Here is a 23,958-nt window from a genome sequence, read left to right as displayed (position 1 = left end):
GGTATCCTCTCCTAAATAAATGAACAGAACTTTCATCCAACTACCACAGGTGAAGGAAAACTACCGAAGTCAAAACAAACGATAGCTACGAAGAGCAGAGGTAAGCATAACCCTCGAGTACACTTTGTACTCACTTGAGAGGGGTGAGTGTGATTGAGTGACGAATGGTGAGAGTGGAACCCATCAAGTATGTGAGTAAGGGCCGTTGGCTCCGAGTGGACGTGAATATTTACGTGAGTGAATATTGACAGGACGGAGTGGGCTTCAGAGCCTTGTCAAGTTCGTTAAACAGTGGAAACAACAGTTCTTTTTGGAAACAATTAATTCACAAAAAACTACTTTCGAGACACTGTTAAATAGTGGAAAGGTGTCACTACACCTTGCGTGACGTTAATCTTGCAAGCACACTTTGCATGCCTTCGCATGAAGTTGACGTGATGGTACTTACACGACACCTGGCTGTATTCGACAGCTAAATGGAGAAAGAGAACGAATGATTTGTAGCAAACATGGTGTTCACGCAACGTGCAATGCATTTTTCACAACCATCGAAAACTTCGCCAACCAAATGTTATTCTCCCATTTATATTATGCACTGTTAATTACTCCACAGATATGTAGCAACCAAACCATCAGTGAATACCTGACATGGGTTTGACCCAAATTCGTCGGTTGGGCATTGCAACATCAGCACTCATGGACATAAATTTATATACTACATAAATAGAGAAATATCTACTTTCCGTTTTACCTACAACACATTTTTCCCAGGGAAATATTTATTGATGTATAAATATCCTCAGTTTAAATGCCCCCTTCATTATCCCGCCACGCTCAAGCCAGCAACAACAAATAAAGAAAACGTCAGCGACAGTGGAGTGCAAGAAGAAGCCCTCTCCAACCAATCTCCTGTTAGCTTTGTTAACTGTTAGTCCTGTTTTGCGTTTGCCGACAATGTCCTATGCTCTGATATTTGATAAGCTCATAAGTTGGACAATACTGCGGTGACATCTAGCCAACGTCGTTTGCGCCGTCTTCTATACACCACAATTCCCGAAGTGGCCGCGTGATTTGATCATGGTGATCATGAGTTAAACATGTAAAGCACGTGTTGCACAATACCATCTCCTCCCTCAACTCTCAATAAACGCAATTCAGTGAGCCCCCCAAAATACCTGAGAATAACTAGACCAGAAAGGAAAAACTATACATTGAAAGACGCGCACAAATACCGTCGGAACGAGAGTGAGTATCAAGAGACGATGTGCGCGATTTCGTGAACAAGATTACGCTAGTGCGCCGGGAAGAATTTGCTAGAAGGAATTTGTTGCTGACATCGTTTAAGGCATTGCTGGAATAAGTACTTGCCTTAGTAGGTGCTTTCGTAGGTGATTTCGGTATGACCTAGAGCACGTATGGTGGCTCAAAGTACATATGTGATCCCAAGGGCTGTACATGAGCGGACCGTGGCGAAGGTTGTAACTGGGCTAACGATGTGGAACACGCGCGGCGATGTCTTCTGACGCATACTGCAATTTTTTCATGCTGCATCCGACCATTCTGTTACTGCATAGGACCACGCGTAAGTCGCTACACCTATAGGACCTCTTCTCCGCGCATAATATGAACTGCCAAACTGTAAGTGCAGTTTGAACTATACAGGCGTCTATCAACTGCATGCGGTTACGAATGTACACTGTTGTGCTCCTAGGTCTAAATTGTTGTGCGGGTTATTTTCCTACAGAAAACTCGGTTCATAGTGCTGATGTTACTTGAAGATTTTTCCGTTACGCTCCAAATTTCAGGCTCACGCCCATTAAGAGAAAATAACGCACTAGTGCATCGTTTGCCACCCAAGATTATCCACAGATTGCTGTTCACGATAGTCGACCTCCTGGCATAAATGCCACATGCCGTGTTTGCATAGTCGGGAGGTTGCTTGCACCGAGCCACATCAAAGCACGACAACAACCAAGCTTTACCTCAGGTGTTAACAGCTCCTCCGTTTTATGGTAGTTTGCCTCTACGAAACAAGCATATGTATCAATGACTATGGCAGAGTTAGACCTATAATGACGTTTCTCGCCATATTAAATACTATAATCAGGTAGTCATGTCAAATGACATTACTTGAGCATTCGCCGAAGTATTTAGACGAGTTTAGACGAGTATTTAGACGCCGAAGTATTTAGACGAGTTGGTATGCGCTCATGGCTGGAACAGAGCGACTAGGTAGAGGACAAGAATAGGCCGACAATTAAGTGTCTTGGTAATGCGATCTTTGAGGGCAGCTGCTGCCTTATTTCGACAAAGGCCACTGCATACAAAACACGCAGTGCCGAAGGGAGGCGGCTGTGCGTTTTGCATTGGGCAGCGCACATCGCGATACGCCGCTATTGAGCTGGCGCCCAGGCGACGCGCCATCGCGCCATCTTATACTGGGTCACCGCTGTGGAGAGGGCGGGGCAGATTAGCATTATTCTTTAATGTTTCTTCTGCGTTTGGATGAGGAAACGCGTGAAGAACAGGGATATTGAGTAGAGGTCAAATATTCATTCACTCACAGACAGACCTCAATGTGGCCGTACAAAGTTGGGGTGGGAAGTAGAAGTGAGGGGACGAACACTATAACTGTCTTTAGAGCCACCGCAACCGGGTAAGGTGAAGTATAGGGCAAGAGAGGAAGCGGGAGAAGGACAGCCAGGCGCAAGCACTGCCACAGGCGACAAATGCCACTGAGGAACGCACCCCGCAAGCGGGGAAGCAAGAGAGACGGCTGACAGCCGTGAAGCCACGCGACGCGGAGACGGAAGAGCGGAGAGCCGAGGAGCACGCGCGATGCGCGAGGCGGGAGGAGTGCCCTCCGCCGGCACCGCGGCACTGCCGCATCATCGGGAGAAGGGACGGAGAGGCCGGAGTGGACGGCAGCGGCAAGAGTCACGCCAATGGCGCTGCGCGGAAGAAGATGGAGAAAGGATAGGCAAGCACACGTGATCCGGCTTTGGAGACTAAGAGAAGAGCAAGGCTCGTCCCGTTCGTGAGAGATGGCGCTGCGTCCTTCGGCTCGACAACAAAATGTGCGCCTGAGCAAGCGCCGCACGCCTGAGCCGACGCCGAAGACACCGGCTTTTCTGCGACACGAGCTCCTTAACGCTGTCGCGTTAAAATAAAGGCTAGTATGCTTCGCATCCTGGGCTAGTATGCTTCGCAACCTTAGCTAAGCCACAGCCATTTTTATGATACCACAACGAAAGCGTAACGGCTTGCGTAGGAAGCAGTGGCTGCATGACATTGGCCGAAGCAACTTTGTTTTGACAAAGAACAGCGTTGTTTGCGAGCTGAGGAGTCTTTCTTATAGCTCGTAGCAAAGCATCCCGTAATGCTGCATTTTTTCTTTCATTCTTCCGGCCTGCTCACCAGCGTTTTCCCAGTGCTCACCAGCGGTTGTCCTCAGTATGCCTAATATTCTGGGGCGGCTCCATCACTTCGCACGTCGCTAACTGTTGTTATTCAGTCGGAAGCGCTGTATTATTGATTCTGCTTTGCGCCCTGAAAAAATTAGTGGCAAGTATCCCTGTAGTATTGTAGGTGATGAGCGTAAACTAGTCAAAATTGAGCTTTTTTTAAGTTTTAAGGCGAAAGCCTTTAGATCTTTATGTTTCAAGGTCGTGTTCTAAACTGGAAGTATCACGTGACCCATGGAAGGCCAGAGGGGACCCAAAGCATGTCCACCCCTGTATGAGAGAATGATTACCCAAGTTAAATTAGGAATCATTAGTGATTGACATAAGGTGGGTTAGGGAGGATTAAGGTTGATTAGAGTGTATTAAAGAAGATTAAGGTGGATTAGAGTGCATTACGAAGAATTAAGATGCATGAATAAAGATTAAGGTGCGTGGAGGAGGATTAAGGCGGATTATGGTGGGTTAAGGTGATGTGTTGATGAAAGGGTATTAAGACCGATTGGGGTAGATTAGGGTGCATGAACAACAATCCAATCACTATTCAATCATTACTTTGGTAATCAATAATCATCCCTTATACGCGGCTGCACATGCTTCGGTTCGCTTCCCGCCTTCCTTCGGTCACGTGATATTTTCTGTAGCTCACAACGGGAACTTGAAACAGAGGTTTAAGCCTTTCGCTTAATAAGCCACACACAAAGGGATGTGTCACAAGCAATACTAGACCAGACGCATGAAGTAAAGCTGATCATGTGGCAGAAAAATTGTCTGGAGTATAGAACTCGCCTCAAAGCTCCCTTTAAATCAGTATACCCCGTTCATACGGCTTTAAGAAAAAACCAACCTCCTCATAAACATTGCCTCCAGCATTATCGATACTGTTATTAGCATTTCTCAAAATGTTCAACCCCACTGGGGCGCGCAACTGGCCCAATATAACACACCTAGATCCTTAATTTATTATAACACACCTAGATTTATCCTTAATCCTGCGGCCAGTCCGCGGGAGCCCAGGAGGAATAGCGCGCCGTGCGCAGCCGGCAGGCGAGGAGAATCGAGGAGGAAAGCGCCGTGAGGAGGACAGTGTCGCTACTTTCAAATTATCAAGGGGCTTTACCGCAGATTAAGTCCATTTAAACGAAGTTTAGGGGGCTTTAGCGCAGCTAGAGCAGCGCGCTCGCCTTGGCTATGTGTAGGTTGCGGCGAGGCACAACGGCGAGCCCGATGGCGATGCGAAACGTGGGAACGGGCGCCAAAGAGCAGCATCCTAAAACATTTGGAGAACGCTTAAGAGGAAGCTTTAGCTCGGGTGCTCCTGTCTAAATACATGTAAAAGGGAAACTCGTTTTTCTCGGCAACCACTGCACCAAATTTGACGAGGTTTGTTGCATTTAAAAGAAAAGCTTGGAATCTAGTGACTGTTGGTTTCGGATTTCTGAGTTAAGTCGTCAACGTTATATTAAAACTTGGCTAAAAACGAAAATTTTCAAAAAACAAAACACTCAAGTTTACAACTCTGTAACTCAACCACGAAAAATGATAATAAATTTCTGTGAAACGCATCTAATAGTACATCTAAAGCGGACAAAATTGATATGTTACACATGATTATAAAAATAATTTATTAATAGGAAAATACAACTTTTGCAGAACCCTTGTAACCAACGTAACAAATTCACGAAAGATGTAAAATGACATACCGAATTTGTCCGCTCTGAATGATCTAATGGATACCGTTAAAAGAACCATGATATCAGTTCTTGATGCTCAGCTATGAATTTGTAAACTTCATGCTTCTATATTTTTTAAACGGTCAAATATTTTAAAATCATTTTGTGAGAACTTAGGCCCTAAATAGAAATTCCGCTTCCAACTGTCAGTAGAATTTAACTTTCTCTTTCAAATGCAGCAAATTTCATTAAATTTGGTCCAGCGGTTACCTCATAAAAACGTTTTTGCGTTTTACATTTATTCGAATAGGCCGCGTTGTAGTTGGGCCCGAGCTAAAGCTTCCTCTTGAGAGGAAGCTTTAAGCTCGGGTGCTCCTATCTAAATGTATGTAAAAGGAGAATTTGTTTTTCTCCGCAACAGCTGCACCGAAATTGGTGAGGTTTGTTGAATTTCAAAGAAAACTTAAAATCTAGTGACTGATGGTTTCGAATTTTCGATGTAGGTTCTCAATTTTTTATAATAAGTTGTTATATATCGAATATTTTCAAAAAATGATACTAAAATTTACAACTCTAACTCAGCAAAGAAAAACTATAATACAATTACGTGAGTTGTACCTGGTAGTACATCTAAAGCGGACAAAATTTGTGTGTTACACATCAATCTTGAAAAATTGGAAGTAATATGGAAATTCAGCTTTTCTATAACACCTGTATACAACGTAAGAAATTCATCTAAGATATAAAGTGAGATATCAAATTTGTCCGCTTTGAACGATCTCATGGATGCCGTTTACAGAACCGCGATATCTGCTCTTGATGCAGAGCTATGAATTTGTAAACTTCGTGCTTCTATTTTTTTTTCAAACTTTCGCATTTTTGAAAATCGTTTTAACAAAATTCAAGACCTAAATCAAAATTCCGCTGCCAACAGTCACTGGAATTTAACTTTCTCTCTCAAACTAGGAATTAACTTTCTCAAATGCGCGAATTTCATTAATGTCGTGCCAGGGGTTATCTCAGAAAAAGTTTTTTGCGTTTGGCATGTATTTAAATAGGCCGGTCGGAGTTGGGGCCGTGCTAAAGCTTCCTCTTCAGAGGAAGCTTAACACGGGCCCAACTCCGACGCGGCCTATTGGAATACATGTAAAACGCTGAAACATTTTGCTGAAATAAGCCCTGGACCGACTTTAATGAAATTTGCGCATTTCACAAAGTTAAGATCTAGTGACCGTTGGAAGCGAAATTTTGATGTAGGACCTGAATTTTGTTAAAAATATTGTGAAATATACGAAAGTTTAAAAAACATAGAAGCACGATGTTTGCAAATACCTCTGCATCAAGAAGAGATATTGCGGTTCTGTAAACGGCATTCATTAGATCATTCAAAGTGGATAAATTCTACATGTTGATTTATATATTACATGAATCTGTTACCTTGTGCACAAGTGTTCTGGCAAAAAGTGTATTTCCACAATACTAGATTTTTTCTGATTCATATCTAACGGATAAATTTTTTCCGCTTTAGATATACTATGAGACGCAATTCGCAGAATCGTGATCTCACTTTCCATTGCTGAAATACGGAGTTGTAAACTTGATAGTTTCGTTTTATGAAAATTTGCGACTTTAGCCAATATATTTTAAGAAGCTGACAACCTAAATCAATAATTCGAAACCAACAGTCAGTAGACTATCGTTTTTCTTTTAAATACACCAAACCTCGTCAGGTTTGGTGCAGTGGTTGCCGAGAAAAAGGCGTTATTCTTTTACATGAATTCAGGTAGGAGCACCCGAGCTGAAGTTTCCGCTTAAGCTTCGCCTTTACGAGTGGAACTCGATAGCGTTCAAAGACCCCTTACTATTTTTCCTGCTTCCCGGCAACCGCAGCTTATGTAACCGCAATGTTTACCGGGAAACGCTGGCGTCGTACGCTGTGTGCAAAAGCAGGCTTTCTTGTACAAACGCGGCCTCTTACGTTAGTCAGTCTTCTGTTAAGTGTCGCGCTAACATAAAGAACATAGGTTGCCGGTGTTTTTTCATTACGTTTGTTTGAGGGCTGCCGTTCTCAATATTCCGAGGAATCTCTTTGTAAAGAATAAAAGACAAGGTATGAAAAACTTTGGTGGTAGAGGAGTGGTTTGGTATGGGTGGTTCCGAATTCGATTCAAAATTCTTTTTGCCGAGGCGATGCCCGGCGCCGGACGCCGACGCCGGATTATTAGCGACACGGGGTCCTAACGCTATCACGTTAAAAGGTATCATCACATGGCGCTGAGGATCAGTACCGACCATCTGTGCTATGTTTGGCGCCTGCATGGCAATGTACATTCAGTACATGTAATTTTTCATAGTCTTTAATCTGTGGTAAGGAGACTGAATCACCTGAGAAAAGGCGGTACCCATATTTAGACACGTATGGGCCTCTTTATTTCGTTCTATAAAAAGCTTAAACTTGGAATAAAATCCAATATGGTAACTTTTTCATGTGCGTCTTGCTTATGTTAGAACTCAAGCTGCTTTTGCGTCAGAATGATCTACCTGGTAGTGTAGATAACACACCGAGGAGTAAACGGAAATAGATAATGAAATTAAGTTATTGGGTTGTATTGGCCTGAACTACAAGCTCATTACGAGTCACATGGTTGTAATGGTCTGTGGATCAGTTATAACTACTGGGGGTTCGTTAACTTACACGTAATTCGTTTCATGCGATGAAAACGTATTATGCATTCTGACCGAAAGAAAATGCGCCACCAGTGATCGGGATTCAGGCCGCGACCTCGAACTGATCAGCGACACGCCACAGGCACTCAGCTACCGCTTCTAATTAAGAGGTGTAATGCGTGGAAAAGGCAATGGCCAAATTCAGTGCACAATCGTTTATTCGCTTGCTGTTTTTACAGGAGTGACAACATGGGCAAGGCAAACAGCCGAATGTGCCTGTTGATTGGATGGATTGGCGGGAATATGATATTTGCCTACACAGAAATGATTCGACTGAGTCAGCCGTGCTCTTGGATATAACTTGGTGAAGCCTTTGTCCCAGGTACGTACCCAGAATTTTTTTCCTAGGGGGGGGGGGGGGGGGGTTCAACCCAAGGTAACTTTTCTGTGAAAATGAGAGGGGTGGGTACCTTTACTAGTACTAATGTTAATAACGCCCGCCATTCGACATAAAAACGAGTAAATCCACAAAAGAGAAATGAAATAAAGTGTATGTTACAGGTACGCCTGTGCGATACACCTCTCCTTTACTTGGGAAACACAGAACCACGCCAAATGGACTCGCGCAGGAAGAACACTGCCAAGAACAAGTAATAAAGCGAAAGTGTAAAATAAAGATTACTTTAGTAGAATAGAACTTTAAAGAAACAGTAGTTAGCAACAAAGGCACACGGACCGCACAGAGTTGTGTTACTCCACCAGCCAATGACAGAAGCAAACAAAGTCGTCGTCATGCGGCCTCTTCAAAATGGCGTCGTACTTGATACCTGCTGCTGATATCTGCTGTTCTTCAAAAGTCCTTTAATCGGTGGAAACAATGAGGTGTGCAACAGACACGGACAAAATGTTTCGAGTCTAAGCATTTCACTCTTCAAAAGACTGCTGTGCAGTTCATTTCACTGCTAAACCCGTTTTACTCATGAAACATCAACTGAAGTCAACCTTCACACGAATAGTTGTAGCGAAGCAAGCATGTTATTTCAGTTCAATAATGAATTACGCATTCAGCATTCCATTATAGTAGGCAAGGGCGAAGGGTATAAAATTACGCGCTAATAATTTTATTTTTGTAGTTACCGCCTTATTTGTGTAACAGAAGAGGTTTGAAGTACGAATTATTTGCAGCCTCGCGGATGAACAGTGGCTGGCGGTTATGAGGGTGTGGGCGGGGCTTCATTGAAGACTTAAGAGGAAGCTTTAGCTCGGGTGTTCCTATCTAAATACATGTAAAAGGAGAATTCGTTTTTCTCAGCAACAACCGCACCAAATTTGACGAGGTGTGTTGCATTTAAAAGAAAAACTTAAGCTCTAGTGACATTTGGGTCCGAATTCTTGCTTTATAGGTCGTAAATTTTTATTAAAAATTATCAAAAATTGAACATTTTCAGCAAAGGAGAGTATCAAGTTTAGAAGTCTGTCTTTCGGCAACGAAAAATGATATCACAAGCTGTGAATTGCATTTAATAGTACATTTAAAGCGAACAAAAGTGATATGTTACATATGACTCTCAATAAATTTAGTAACATAGAAATACGCCTTTTGCAGAACCCTTCTAAACAACGTAACAAATTCACATAAGATGTAAAATTATATATCGAATTTGTCCACTTTGAATGGTCTAATGGATGCCGTTTACAGTACCGCGACATCTGTTCTCGATGCAGAGCTATAGATATTTAAACTTCGTGCTTCTATTTTTTTCAAACTGTCGCATATTTGAAAATTGTTTTAACAAAATTCAGGCACTAAATCGAAATCCCGCTTCTGACATTCGCTATAATTTAACTGTCTATCTCAAATACCACTAATTGTATTAAAATCGGGCCAGGGGTTATCTCAGAAAAACGTTTTTGCGTTTTACGTGTATTTGAACAGGCCGCCTCGGAGTTGGGCCCGAGTTAAAGCTGCCTAGCTCTTAAATTGTATCCGGCTATAGCGGCGTTTTTTGATTATCTCTGGAAGAAATACACAGAAATATATATTTGCAGAACAATCACATTTTTTTGGGATCCCTCATTTACTGCTCTAACAAGTTAAGTACCACAACCGACTCGCATTCTAATTTGGGAAGTTACGTAACGATGCGTGGCCGCCAGTCGCGTACAACCACGTATGGCGCAGGAAACTGCTACTCTACACGTACTGCGCCAACCGCGGAAGGTTCGAAAAACATCTACATAAGCACAGTAGAGAAGTGGCAACGTTAAGCGGCTCTAATGAAAACTGTAGAAGCGTCGTTCAGAACACACGGAATTGTCCTCCACTTCCGGCGGCGTTTTCTCTACTTCCTTTTTAAATAAAAAGATGTTCATCGACGAATATTTTAACAGACAACGGTTACATTTGTTAATTTTCGCTGTTATTTCCTGTTTGGCTGTTGCCTTGGATCTCTCCCCTAGTATATAGCTGAATTTCTCAAACCCTTGCGAATCTTGTTTCCAGTTGGCAATCTTGCACGAAAATTTAAGAGCTGTACAATTACGGAAAAACCAGCCGAGTCAAGAGGTTCCAGTCATATTGCCTATGATTTTCAAGGTTATTGCAGGGATTGATGGTGGATGCTATCTCGCATCATTTTATTTTCCACCTGATCTAACCCATGTCACGGGAGTATGGTTCCGAGGATCTGTCGGCGTTGCGGTGAGCCGTCACTTGAGGAAATAATGAAACAAAAAGAAAGGTAAAAGGCAATTGGTATTTTCTCTGGCCGCAACTCGTTCCACGCGCATACAGACCAGCTGACCACAAACTGACTCCCTTTCCTTGTTCCTGGATCAGTCTAAACGAAGAAGGTTGAAGTTACGAAGCAATAACGATGGGCGTGTCCGTCGAATAGACGGTAGCAATTGAATGCATCTCGAGCTAATCGTGCAGGCACCGAATTGATGAGGAAACTGGCCATCACATCGCAGGAGACGCCAATAACTACCGCCATCCAAAAAGAGTGAAAAAGGCAGCAAAATGTTGACCGCCGAATAGCTGCCAAGTCTCAGCATTGATTTGGCGGCGCTTTAGGAATGTGTGTGAGAAATGGTGGCGTGGGCGAGGAGCGGGGGAGGGGGAGGGTTATGAGTCATAATTTCGGGGAGGGGACCGGGCCCCCCCTTGGGTGCGAGTCTGCTTTGTCCTGTAATAAACTTATCGTGCGAATGACGACGATCACTAAAACCACTTTGTCGCGTGGCCTCGTGACCTTCAGTTTAGTATTCGGCATAAGTCGACTTTCACCTGATATTTCAAGCTCCGAAAACGCCGCGCTTCGCAAGAACTCTTTGTCGGAGTCGGAGTCTTCTGAAAAAAAAAACAATTGTCAGTAAATACAAGTATATTAAATGGAGTTTCTGGTATCGAAATTCTTCAAACTTCCCTGTGCTATAGCTTGCGTACACCGTTTCTCACAATGTTTTACTTTCCCATCGCAAAATGTTGTATTAACCTTAAAGTCGTCGCTGCATGCACGCCGGTACTACGAGGCTTGTGAACTTGCGCTTGCATTCAGACAGGCAGAATAAACAATTACATAAGTTCGAATTAAACTACAAACGCACGCACGTGCTTCTCTCTGCATATCATTTATGCGTCTATACTTATATTTAAGTAGGCGTGGTAAACATGTGTGCGTGGTTCACTATTTAAACGAGCAGCGCACGCTAGAAATCATAAAACATTTTCCTAATGTCCATTAAAACAGGTACGTTGAATCTGCCAGTATTTTTAAAGGTTTATGTTTCTTACTTGTCATGGTTTACCGTGCAAGCAAGGCGCAAGCAAACGTGCGACAAGTTCTAGCCATGAAAAGCAAAAGTAGATGGTGCACTCAACCTGGGCGTTTTCAGATAAATAGAAAAGAAAACAATAGGTAATTCCTACCCGGTCTGACTTTGTAGGCAAAACTGATTTCAAGCATAAATAAGACGAAACATGGTGAGCGCGATACTGGCGAAAAGAAAAAGGAAATGAATAAAAGCATGACGACATGCAATCCGTCAAACCATATTGGTCGATAATTATAAACAGATGACATAAATATGAACCTAAGTATATACTACAGAGGAAGCACTCAAGTAGCTACACACGGGAAAGACAAAAAGGTGTATTGCGCTCATATGAAGGTGTCCGGTCTCTCATTCCCTCAGATCCCGCTTAGTTCGACAACGCTGTGTGATCTCAGAGAATGTGAAAGTTTAAGGTCTTGATAATGAATGTAAAATTAAACAACAATAATATTAATAATAATATTGCTTAACAAGATTTTATAATGTTTTCTACGCAAACTATCCGTACAACGTTAATGCACTTACCCATCGACCGGCTTGTCTGTCGGCTGGTTCTTTGGAAAACCGGTGCCTAAGTCTCGAAGAAGCTTGGCCACTGCGTCGTTGCCCTCCAATGGCGTCGGTGAGCAACCTCGAGTGCTGCTAGACGCGGGAACCTGCAAGAAACATATGGGACGTCGCGCTATTGAGGGAGTGTACTGTAGAAGGGATATTTAGGCGAAAGTATTCGCCTCTCCAGAATCCGTTACCTGTGCTAGCAGCACTCTCCAAATAAACAAAGGTGGCTAATGCATCCAGGTTCACGGCGGCTTTTTCGCTTGGTGCTGTGCTCACGCGTTTCTCATTCGTAGTTTCAAATCTAGGTGTTTCGTCGAAGCGGAAAGGGTCCTTGCTGCCGATTATACATTATTTTGATCGGTTTCAAGGATTTTCACCGAAGAAATCGCGGAAATTGTTGCGCTCTGCATGCTAACGTCCGACGAGCCCATCGAGCTGCATTAAGATATCTTTTAAAAAGAAGTAGTCCCTTTGAAGCAAGTGGCAAGTTATAAAATGGAAGCGCGCCTCCGGAACGTGCACGTACTTGCCCGCGCCATTGATCCAGTGGTACAGGTAAGATACTGGTCTGCGTTCAACCTTCATAAGGAACTCGACACTGCGTGTAGTATCTCACACGTAGCATCTCGCAATATATAGACAGCAATGTCTGTCTTGCTTTCAGAAACTACATATGGATACTCTGCACTGAGGATAAAAGTGTAACGTGACGTGGTCAGTGTACCTTGGGATAAAACCAAATGAGAGTTACGTTTGTGTGTCAGGGCCGCAAGTTTGTTCTTATAGTTACCTGACACGCGTGATAAGGTCGTCTGCGTCCGACGTTCGGCGACTGGCGTTTGTTCATGCTTGCTTGTTCGACAAAGCAGAAACGCGCTGCTCGTAGAAATTCTCAAACATTATGGTGAAACCACAGAAGTCAATCACAACCAGTCGGACCAAGTTGAGCATCTTGTAGCAGGTTTCGAAAATTTAGCGAATGTTTTCTGTTTAACAAACTCAATTGTATTAGAGTAAACGTAGGACTTGGGAATGCACTGAACCCGTTGTAATACAATTTAGGTATGTGCACAGTGTCGGAACGGAAACTAGCGCCTCTGTAAATCGGTACAACGCTCCAAAGCGTGAACGATGGCTGTTTGCTGTTGCTTAAAAATTTCTTGCGAGCAAATAAACTGACGACCAGGAACTACACGCGCGACAGCTTGGCAGGCCCCATGATGTCAGCAACGCGGCACCGTGGCCACGTGCCTAGCAAGCGGGTTGTGCAGGACCACCTTCCACGTGGCTCCTCGAAACATTGCTCTCTCAATTTCGATCATCTGCTACCACCGAGCGCGGGCGCTCGTTGTCCGCCGGAGCAGCACAGCTCAACACGTTGAATGACGAAACGGCATCTTCAGCTTGCACCGCTAAACTAAAGGTTGCTATGAAAACGATATCTTGCGTCGCAGCATAACACATGTCATGATCAAATTCAGACCTTCCAAGGCAGTTGTCGTTCCTGCTACCATGCCTGCAGACAAAAGTACATTCGCGAAAATATTCCTGCTGCCTAAAACATTAGTAAGAGCATTGCTGCGGCAGGAAGGTATGCGTGAACAAAACCAAACGAGGCTTAAACGTACAGCACTATAATTTATTAAAGCGCCTGCCAAAACAAAGCGCACTGCTCAATTTCGAAAGACAGGAAGATATTGAAAGCAATTTTCTGCTCGCTGGGAAGAAAGAAGTCCCGAGTGACGTGTTTTCCACAAACCGGTTGTGGCGGTTCGTGAACCCAGGGACTCGGATGCAGGTAGCAAAGTCGTAGACAGGACAATCGTTTATCAACAATAGAGGGCAACAATTAGATTTACGATGAGCTAACAAGGTACTTAACCATTTCTATGACGGTCAATGCAGTCCACGGTCACTGTGAGTTGTCACAGAACGCATCCTCACTGACGATACGATGAGCTTTTATAAAAATCGTTGTAAGATGATCATTCGGAGTACTTGACAACAATGGCCCAGGCGTCGGTGCTTACGGACTTGCAGCGCAGTTTGTACAACAAAATCGTACGGAAGGGGCTCGCCACAGCCCGGCAGGCCTCACGCTGTCAGCAACAGGGCACCATGGCCACGACACCAGCAGGTGGGTTGTGACGGGCCCTTCCATGTGGCTCACCCGAACAACGCACTCTCGACCGGGGCCAACTGCTATCGCCGGGCTCGAACGCTCGTTCACCGCAGGAACAGCCCGTACTGTCTGGTCTGCACATTAGCACTTGCCTGGAACTCTGGTTCACCGCAGGACACTAGCCTCCGTCGCGGCTGGCCTGGTAGAACAGCCACAGTGCGTGTTGTGCTTCAGGTTGAACTCGTACACAGTCTGGCTAGCCTGGCAGCGCTAGCTCCCCCTTTTTGCATTCCAAAAGCTCCGGGCTTCCACGCACGTTCGTCTCCAGCATGCACATTCCCTTCGCGGCTTCGGTTGGCTTTATTCAGTTTACCATACTAGTTTCCTACTACACTCCCCCACGTTCACTACGTTCTACATACATATTTAGCAGTTCCTGAACGTGGAACCCAAGTTGCAACACAAAGTAACAAAAGATTGGAACGGATGAATCAGGGGACCACGATCGCATGACAGGAACAAGACGGTGTGTGTACAACGACAATGCGTCACAACTGCTCAGAGAAATCTGCGTGGCTCAAGCAGTCAGCACCGACGTTATGAGCACCGCAAATGTATTCGTCATAATACTAAACAATAAGCACCACACTGCAACGTAGGACCCCCTTATTAGCGTGTCTTACTGATAAATGTATGGCAGTGATTGCTGACCACACTGCAATGTCAACGGCTGGCCATACAAAAAAAACACGATATATGTGAATTGCCCAAAGTACAGCAAGACCTCCTCTTTCGGCTGTAGAGTAGGCTGGTCCACGTGGTACTAGTTCCCGGCTCGCATAAGATACTGGGTGCAGACGACCATCTTGGAACAATACTGCTTCTAAGCTTCGGGAAAACGCATCTGTGCGTAAAACAAATGACTTGTGCAAGTTTGGGGCTTTCAAAACAGGCTGCTTGGTTAATAGTCTCTTTACGGCTTGAAACGCTTTTTCGTGTTCACTCCGAACAAATTAACTTTTGAAGCACTTATTTGTAAATTCTGTCAATCCGTACGTCAGCTCAGCATAATTGGATACAAAGTCGCGATAGTAACGAGCGAGGCCCAGGAAGGCTTTTAGTTCCTTGTTAATTAGCGGCTCTGCAGCAACTCGGATCTTTTCAGTAGTGCATTGCATCGCTGCGCACACCTTGCTCGACGATGTGACCCCAAAAAACTGGTAGTTGGCTGCCGACTTCGCATTTTTGTGGCTTAATCCTTAGGTGAGCTGTTCTGGTGTGTTCAAAAATATCTTCAGTTCTTCCAGATAGCTTCCACAAAAACGCCATAAAAGTAGTACAAAACATTCGGAATGCCTTCGGTGATGGCTCGAATTAACTTATTAAACAACGCCGGTGCATTCCTGATTCCAAATAGCATTAACTGGAAATAACCGAGTCCAGATTCACATGAAAATGCCGTGAGCTCTCTGTTCTGGCTGGTCATCTGTACTTGCCAGTATTCTCAAGTATAATCGAAATGTGAGAAAAAGTACATCCCGTGAGCTTAGCAAGCATCATATTTGTCCGTGGAATCAGCTTACAGTCCGGGGCAACATAACCTCATTGACTTGTCAAACGCTGGTCTACAACATCATTGTGCCATCTTCCTTTTTAACGACCACTATAGGTGAGTGGCAGGCCGACGTTGATCTTTAAGTGCGCAGCTGCAGCATATTTTCGCTTTTTTTTTCAGCAGCTACTTTGACAGGAAAATGCGACGGTATTGTCGCACGTATCACAGCCACTGAAAGAAGCTTTAATTCATATTGGACAATATGCGTCTTTCCCGATAAACCAGAGATGTCTCTCAGGTAGCTCAAAACCTCCCTGACTTGGTGTACATCGTCTTTAGTGAGGTCCGGGGCTAGGCTGACGTCTGTCCAGTCCTGCGTCTGTCCTACTGTTACCTGTGGTACATCACTAACGAAATACTGGTTTGTTGCAATATTAGTCGGTTGACCGGAGATAAAGCCTGCAACTATTTGTTGCTTCAGCGGGTTGTGCTCTTCATACTTCTTTATCGTATGTACAGGATAAAGCGCGACCTTATTGCCAAGGTTGACTAGGTAATCGAGCTCCCTCCGTTTTTCGATAACTGGAAAAAGGCCTTCCCAGGTGAGTGCCAGTTTTTTATTGGCCGATAATAGTACTAAAATCTTGTCCCCTGGAAAAAGTTCTCACTTTCTCGCCTTCCTGTCATAATATCATTTCTGCAGTTTTCTCGCCTTGTCTAATTCTTCATGTGCAAGTGCAGATGTGCGCTTCAGATATCGCTGATGCTCCACTACATACGTATATGTCGACTTTGTCTCATCGTCACGGCGACTGTTTGTCCCCAGCTCCTTGAGAACATTCATGTGCCCTCGAACATGTCACCCATATAGAAACTCAAACGGAGGGATCTCAGTGCTACTCTGCGGAAGGTGTCTATAGCTGAACAGTTGTGGCCCAAAGTAGCGGTCCCTGCTTCTTGCACGCTCTTGACACATGCGCCCAATCACGCATTTTATTGTGCCATTAAAGCAGAGTGAAGTTGGACCAGACCGCGATCAATCGCGTGGCAGGCCAAAATAGGCAGTTGTTTCAAGGACAGTGGTAAACTAAGCTCCTTTCCTACTGTCAAGACTGAAGAACCACGATCAATGATGATCTTCCTTCGTGTGCAAACGCGGGAAAACATTTCCAGGAGGACACCTGCAACCTGCCTCGATTTAGCTGGGGGTAGTGCAACTGCATCGGACTATCGCGTTGCAACATATACCATAGTCATTATATAGCGAGGCCCCTTTTCAGAGGTTGGGGACAGTGGAGCGGCGATGTCGATACTAGCTCTCCCATGAACAGTATCTTGACGAGAGACATGGTGCCCAAGGGAGCGCGTCCCACCCGGTGGCGAGGGACCGTCCGTTGATATACGTCACAAGACTTCACAAACCGCTTTGTGTCGGACTGCAGACTGGGCCAGTAGAATTATCCGGTAACTCTACTTTCTCTTTATGATACCCGAATACACGGCTAAGATGTCTTCATGTGCTAGCTTCAGCACTGTCTCTCGCAGATGCCGTCGCCCCACGAGTTTTCCCAATTCCTTCTTAGAAGGCAACCTGCGTTTGCGGAATAGAGTCCCGTCAAGAAGGAAGAACACCGTTTCCCGGTGGTTTGACACAGTTACTTGCCAACAGCCTCCAAACAATTTCATAGCGTTTCATTATCCGCCTGCTTTTTCTTTAAGCTCGTCGCTTCCTACACGCAAAGCAGGGATTAACATCACAGTTAAGCTTGTTTTCTTCAGCCGCGTTTTTAATCGCTGGTCGTTAGTATATTGTCCCTGGTTAGGAGATCATTTCGAAGTTGTCGTCCCAACTCATTCAATTTTACTTGGGACGCCGTAAGATCACCGGTACTCTCTGCGCAGTTATCATGAGTTTCGTTGCCGCAGTTTCTCTGTTTTCGCTTGGTTTCACGCGAGCATTGAACTATGTCTAATTGAGAGGTAACGTATACGTTAATCCCGCCCCTATGATGTGATGAAAATCAGGTCATAAAGCGGGAGGGCAATGCATTTAACGAGTACTTCACCTACAAAAAAAAAAACTGGCTCCATATAAAGACTTTGGCCTCTCGAAAACATCTACACTACAATCTAGTAAATGCTCTGGACTTACAGTTCCAGTAAATTTCTCCTTGAGAAATAAGGCTTGTCACAAAACAACCAAGTTTCACCCGGTTTTCCGCAGCACTACAACTAGTCCTTTTTCCAGAATCACTTTCGCAATGCGCAAGTCCCGTTTTCACTAACTGTAACACCTTGGTTCACTGTGATTTTCACGACGGGGATTTTCTCTCTATTGTGCATGACGATTTAACGACGTAACCCTCGTTCACTGCCGACCTTGCATCTGTTTAGTCTACATAGAACATACACGATGCCTGTCCCTTGCCCACCCTTCTGGGGGAAAACTTCTCACTGCTGTAACGCAACAGGAAAGCCATTTCGGCCATGAACTGGAAAACTTCTTCTGGTCTGCGACTAACGATCATCTGTTTTGACCTTGTCGCACAGGAAAGTGGTTTGCGGTCTTTTCTGTTTTCCTCGCAGGCTCCGACATCAACGCCGACGGTCCTGCTTCCTTGGGAAGACATTACTTACTTATGTTCGAGAGCGCATGCGCTTCCACAAAGCTGTCAGTGGTTTTACAAAGAAACCCTCAGAGTGGGAAGAAACCCCACCAAGGAAGAACTAATAGTAAAACTAGAGGCACAAAATATACCTGAAAGGAGCATGATACGCATCCTAGCATGTGGATTCAAGGAAGCAAGAAATTCAGCCACATTCAGGTTACTCAAAATTCAGGTTACTCAAAAACTCGACAGAACAAGTAAGCCGAATGATAACGAAGGTATCTCAAAGAAGAAGCAGAATGAGAGAAGGAGACACAATCAAGCTGGTGAGAAGCGTGGTGGTCAGCAGAGTCACGTACTCGGTCTCGTACCACATGACCAAGCACGAAAGCCATGTCTGCCAAGAAACAGCCCCAACGATAACTGTTACATATGGGCCTAAGCAACACCTTCGATGAACTCGCGGAAGCGCAGCTCAATGCATAGATCGCCAGGCTCTAGCAGACTGCTACCGGCCGCAAGCTCCTAAAAAGAATAGGGCATAACACAGACGGAACAGAGGATCGGGCAACTAACATCCTAGACAGCGTTCGCCACACACTGGAGATTAGCATCCTACCGAGAAACATGAACCCGAATCTCCACGCCACCAGAAGGCAGGCACGAGCAGATTACGTGGAACAAAACCTAGCCACTCTAGAAAACACAGTATACACATACGTGGCCGTATACCCATGGGACCGCAACACTAGAATATTTAGAGTCGCGGCAGCAGTGGTAGACCACACGGGAGAACCAATTAGCTGCGCGACCCTGAGAAAGTGCACGGTAACGGAGGGGGAAGAAGTCGCCGTAGCTCTAGCAGTGGCAGAAGGTTACCGCAGGAACAAATCTCTGATAATTCTAACCGACTCCAAATCAACATGCAAGAACGACATACAAGGCAGAGTTAGCAAGGAAGTACTGAGAATCTTCCTCGAAATAGAGCATCCTAACAAAACTATAAAACATAGAATCTTCTGGATAGCGGCACACACCGGAATAGAGAGCAACTCAAGGGTGGACAGCCTAGTTCGGGAACTCACGCACCGAGAAGGGTAGTCGGAAACCCCAGAGGCCCTCTTAACGGTGGAGCCGACGTATGCAAAAATGCTTAACCGCTACAGAGGAAGAAGATTTAAATGCCCTCACCCCACACATCGCTCACACAACACGAGGCAGTCAGCTGGCGAAGACTGCAAGCATGTACGTTCTTCAACCTGCACACACTGCACAAAATGTTCCCTACCCAGTACAGGGATACATGTCCGTGGTGCGGGGCAATCCCCACGTTATACCACATCACGTGGGAATGCAAGCGTAATTTCGCATACCATAAAGTAAATAACCCAAGTGCGGAGCAATGGGAGGGTCTGCTCACCAGTAGCGAGCTCGTAGTCCAACGGGCAATTGTGCAGCACGCCTGCGAGGCAGCAAAACTCAGCGGTGCCCTGGAATAGGGGCGCCGACCTTGTGAAGCGGCCAGGACTCAAGACATGAATACACCGGGCCACCGGCAATCTCTCCGAGATATAGATCAATATAGGTTTTCCATTCTATACTCAGCACACTCAGTGTCTTGCAGTGTCTTTCCTTGAGAGAGATTCTATGTGCTGGGGAACAGCCTCTCACAAGCTGCTCGCTTATGATTAGTTCTCTCGTGCTTCTTTTAGGTTGTCATAGTAGCTTCTCACAACATCGGTATAGTATCAGCCGTGATCTTTTACCAAAGCGAAGTTTCTTATCCAAGTCGCTCTCCGATGCGCATCGTCTGCTTCTTTCGCTTAAAGATGTAATCATACATTGCTGTGTATCCACTGCGATGACACGCATGGTGGTACGCAAGAGGTCTTTCGACTTCTGTACATTTTTAAATCTCGGGCTTGTGTGCGTGACGGCATCACGACGATTTCGGAACTACGAAGCATCCAGATCATGCTGTTATAGCAGCTCCTCGTTCGCTTCAACCTTGAATGTGGATGGGCTGTTCCTCGGAATGGCTGCTCGGGAGGCGATTATGTAGAGGATGGCGTCAATAGGCTCACTTGCGTTTTAATGTCACACAATTTAATTTGATTATCTATTTCAACTTGTACTGCCTCGAACGGAGGTATATTAATTTGCAGTGCTCGTACTATCTTGCAATAAAGCTGATCAATAATCTCTACAACTGTACATGCGAAAACTATAGCCCGAATGTGAGATCCATCGTGATGACGGCCTCTTGATTAAGTCTCACCACCTGGATTTGTTTAATCTCAAGCTAATACACGATGGACTGTTGTTTTTCCATTCTGGCCCCATGAGAATACGGCACGCTGGAGCTCAGCAGCGCAATGTCACGCACACTGGCGTAACACAGCGGCTACTATGTTGCAATGGAACCGCACAATTGGTTCTAGGATGACATGCAGTCTGTGCCTGTTTCATCCAGAATACGCCAGACACAAGTAGTTCGCGGTGATGCTAGAATGAATTCATTTCTTTAATAAAGAAATGTTGGTCCCGGCAAGAGCAGCAGGATAAGTTCAGTATGCTTTCTTTATTAATTTATTCGTAATACGGCATCAAAGTTAGATAGAAGTACAGATGCTAGCAAAGACACCGTAATATTTTTTTTCTCATGTGCAGCAATTGATGCGTGGTACTCAGGGGCAAGAATTCAACCCTTGACCTCGCGCTAAACAACAAAATACCAAACTCACATGGCTACCACGGCAGGTACCTATCTTATCTTTCTGAAAAACCAACTTTCCACCCTTTCCGACAGCTTTATTCCCTGCCATTTATGTCCTTCTTTCGCTATGTAAGAGCAACGCTGTGCTGTTTTAATTATTCCGGAAGGGAAAAAATGATTCCACTGAGCGTTGCATGATAATTCGCTAGCCTTATATCAGCTGCAGTTTAAGACACACCTGAGAAAGTGACGGCCTCAGTGCTGGGGTGACCTGAAGAAGGCTTGCAGGACTCCAAGAAGGTGGTGCCGCTGGTGACCGGGCGAGCTTGAAGGAGAGCGGGCGGAGCTCTGCAGCGGCGTCCTGACCGCGGCCGAAAGCGAGTTCTTCTCCTTCTTCCAACATATGCTGATGATAGCCCTAAATGCAATGGCTCCTACCCACTCAGGTAGATTAGCCAAGAGCCGGACGAAAATTCGAAAACCTATTAGAAGTATATGAATTTGGGAACATGTCTTCATTTATTTCTTTATTTAGACATTTATTTTCAAGTACTACTACTCCTAAATAGAATTTCGGCAGAGTAAATTACGTAATCCAATAGATCGACATGGTTAAATGAAATACAGATAAGCCCAAAACAAGAAAATAATAATAAAAGTGACTAAAAACATCATCAGTTAGCGCATTCGATTCTTATATGGTCCTCGGGAAAAATTTATATTGAAAAGCATCTATTTTAGTTTGAAAAAAGCGATGGACAAATTATGTCGCCAAATGTGTTGCATATCCACTAGAATAATTTATGGGGTAACAAATGTCTGCGTATTACTATCAGTTCATTAGATGAAACAATCAGTTGTAGCAGATAAACCGATTTCACTCTTGAACTGGTTTTAAGTCCGCTTTGGATAGAAGTTACAGAGATGCACTCAAAGTAATTGAAAACGGAACGAGCTGCCACAATTGTATTTTTCTGTCTTGTGTATGATAGACTTGGCAAAGGGGTCTTAATGCTGCGTAATCAAAGGTTCGTATGATAATTGTCGAAAATGCGAGTAGACGAAAAGTTGGTGTGGAAAGTTTTAGCGCTGATCGGAGGAAGAACAGTTCGCAATTAGCTTTGATGATGAAAGAATAAATGTATTTGCTGTATTTTCAGTAATTACAAAGCCATAACCCTTGTACTATGTAACCATAACCATTGTAGCCATTACCTTTGTAGAGCGTAACTTGAGAAAGCTATTGAAAATGAAGCAGGTTGAGAATGAAAGAAATGCTCATGAATGCTCTTTTTGAAGGTTACTGACATCTGTCGTTCCTCGCACCATTTTATGATGTTTTGAAACAAATTATTCAATATTTTCTCAACCGTAAGTGAACTTATTTGTGAATAGATGATACAGACGTTATATTATAGAATATATTTGATAGGATCATCTTGCTCAGTATCAAAAATAAACAAAATAAATACTGTGGCACCAAAATACCGCCCCGTGGAATACCAGCGATAACGGCAAGCTTGCTTGATCTGTGTTCATATACTCGTACCACTGCGTATCTTTAGATACGCTAAAATGTATCTTCAATGATAGGAGGTCATAAATGCAGCAATTATTCTTAAATACTTTCCTGCGCGACATTGTATCGAACAACTTCCACATACCATGAAATTGGCATTAGTCAGAATAACTTCATTAATGCAATAGCGAAATTATGAGGTGTACGCCCCGGCTGTGTAAAGGCACCAAACACTTTCCTGAAACAACGTTCCCAGCAACTGAGTATAATGTATCTCATGAAGAGTATAGAAATAGGGGTTTCTGCAAAATTCCTTTTAGAATTGTGAATGCTGTTGAGGTTAGATAATTCGGGTGATAGTGTGCAACGCCTTGTATGTTATCACACCTGTAAAGCGGTATTATTATGGCAGTTCTCCACTCACTCGGTGTCTGGCAACCACATACAACTTTATGAAATATGACGCAATCGCATTTTTGAAACACATGGCCTTGTCAGAAAATAGAGATTGCCTTACGTAGCTATTAGGAGCAGGTTAAATAAGCGTTCACGTCGATCGATTACAGGTCATGGAACGGATGAAATGAGGCATGAAAACTTAGTAATAAAACATTATCCTATTTAGCAACGAATTTCAAATGTTCAGAAAACGTAGTACAAATTTCTTGGGCTGGATGAGTTTCAGCGTGATTCATTTTAAAGACATGAAGTACAGTTGTAGAAAGAAAAATTGATCTTCAAGAGCTCTCGCAAGATGCTGAAATGATATTTGACAGCACAGCACCAAAAATCCTACACGAATCAACGCAGTGCTCACGTATACATGTGCATATATATATATATATATATATATATATATATATATATATATATATATATATATATATATATATATATATATATATATATATATATATATATATATATAGTTGCAAAACGCCATTGCAAGTAAAATACGCGGGAAGCGGGAGTGCCGTTGTTCCTACAAGTTCCATGATTATTTTTGTACCTTGGTGATTATTAAACAGCCCCTTAGCCCTCTCCGGAGACCGTAACAGACTGGTTGACGGTGCGGCGTCAGACTGAGACGAACCCAACGACGGACGTTCTACTCCCTGGACTTCGCCGCAGTCTTCGCCTTGCCAGACTTCCGCTTCGGCCATCGAGATGATGTCCCAAGTCCAGACCCCTGATGTGGTGGGGGCAACTCCTACGAGTTCCTTGCCGTTCTATCGAGTGCC

At 44.2% G+C, this 23,958-nt stretch overlaps 1 long non-coding RNA gene across 1 annotated transcript; it reads right to left on the bottom strand.

The window, feature by feature from the left end:
* Positions 1-448: 448 nt before the first annotated feature.
* On the bottom strand, positions 449-21,583 carry LOC135918278 (uncharacterized). The gene is made up of 4 exons (XR_010569618.2): positions 21,437-21,583; positions 12,164-12,294; positions 11,091-11,153; positions 449-472 (listed from the first exon to the last, which is right to left on the bottom strand). It is a non-coding gene; the product is annotated as an uncharacterized lncRNA (long non-coding RNA).
* Positions 21,584-23,958: the final 2,375 nt, after the last annotated feature.

This window comes from Dermacentor albipictus, chromosome 2, assembly GCF_038994185.2.
Source record: "Dermacentor albipictus isolate Rhodes 1998 colony chromosome 2, USDA_Dalb.pri_finalv2, whole genome shotgun sequence".
Taxonomy (NCBI): domain Eukaryota; kingdom Metazoa; phylum Arthropoda; class Arachnida; order Ixodida; family Ixodidae; genus Dermacentor; species Dermacentor albipictus.
The sequence above is the reverse complement of the archived record's forward strand: the minus strand, read 5'-3'. Positions and strand labels throughout refer to the sequence as shown.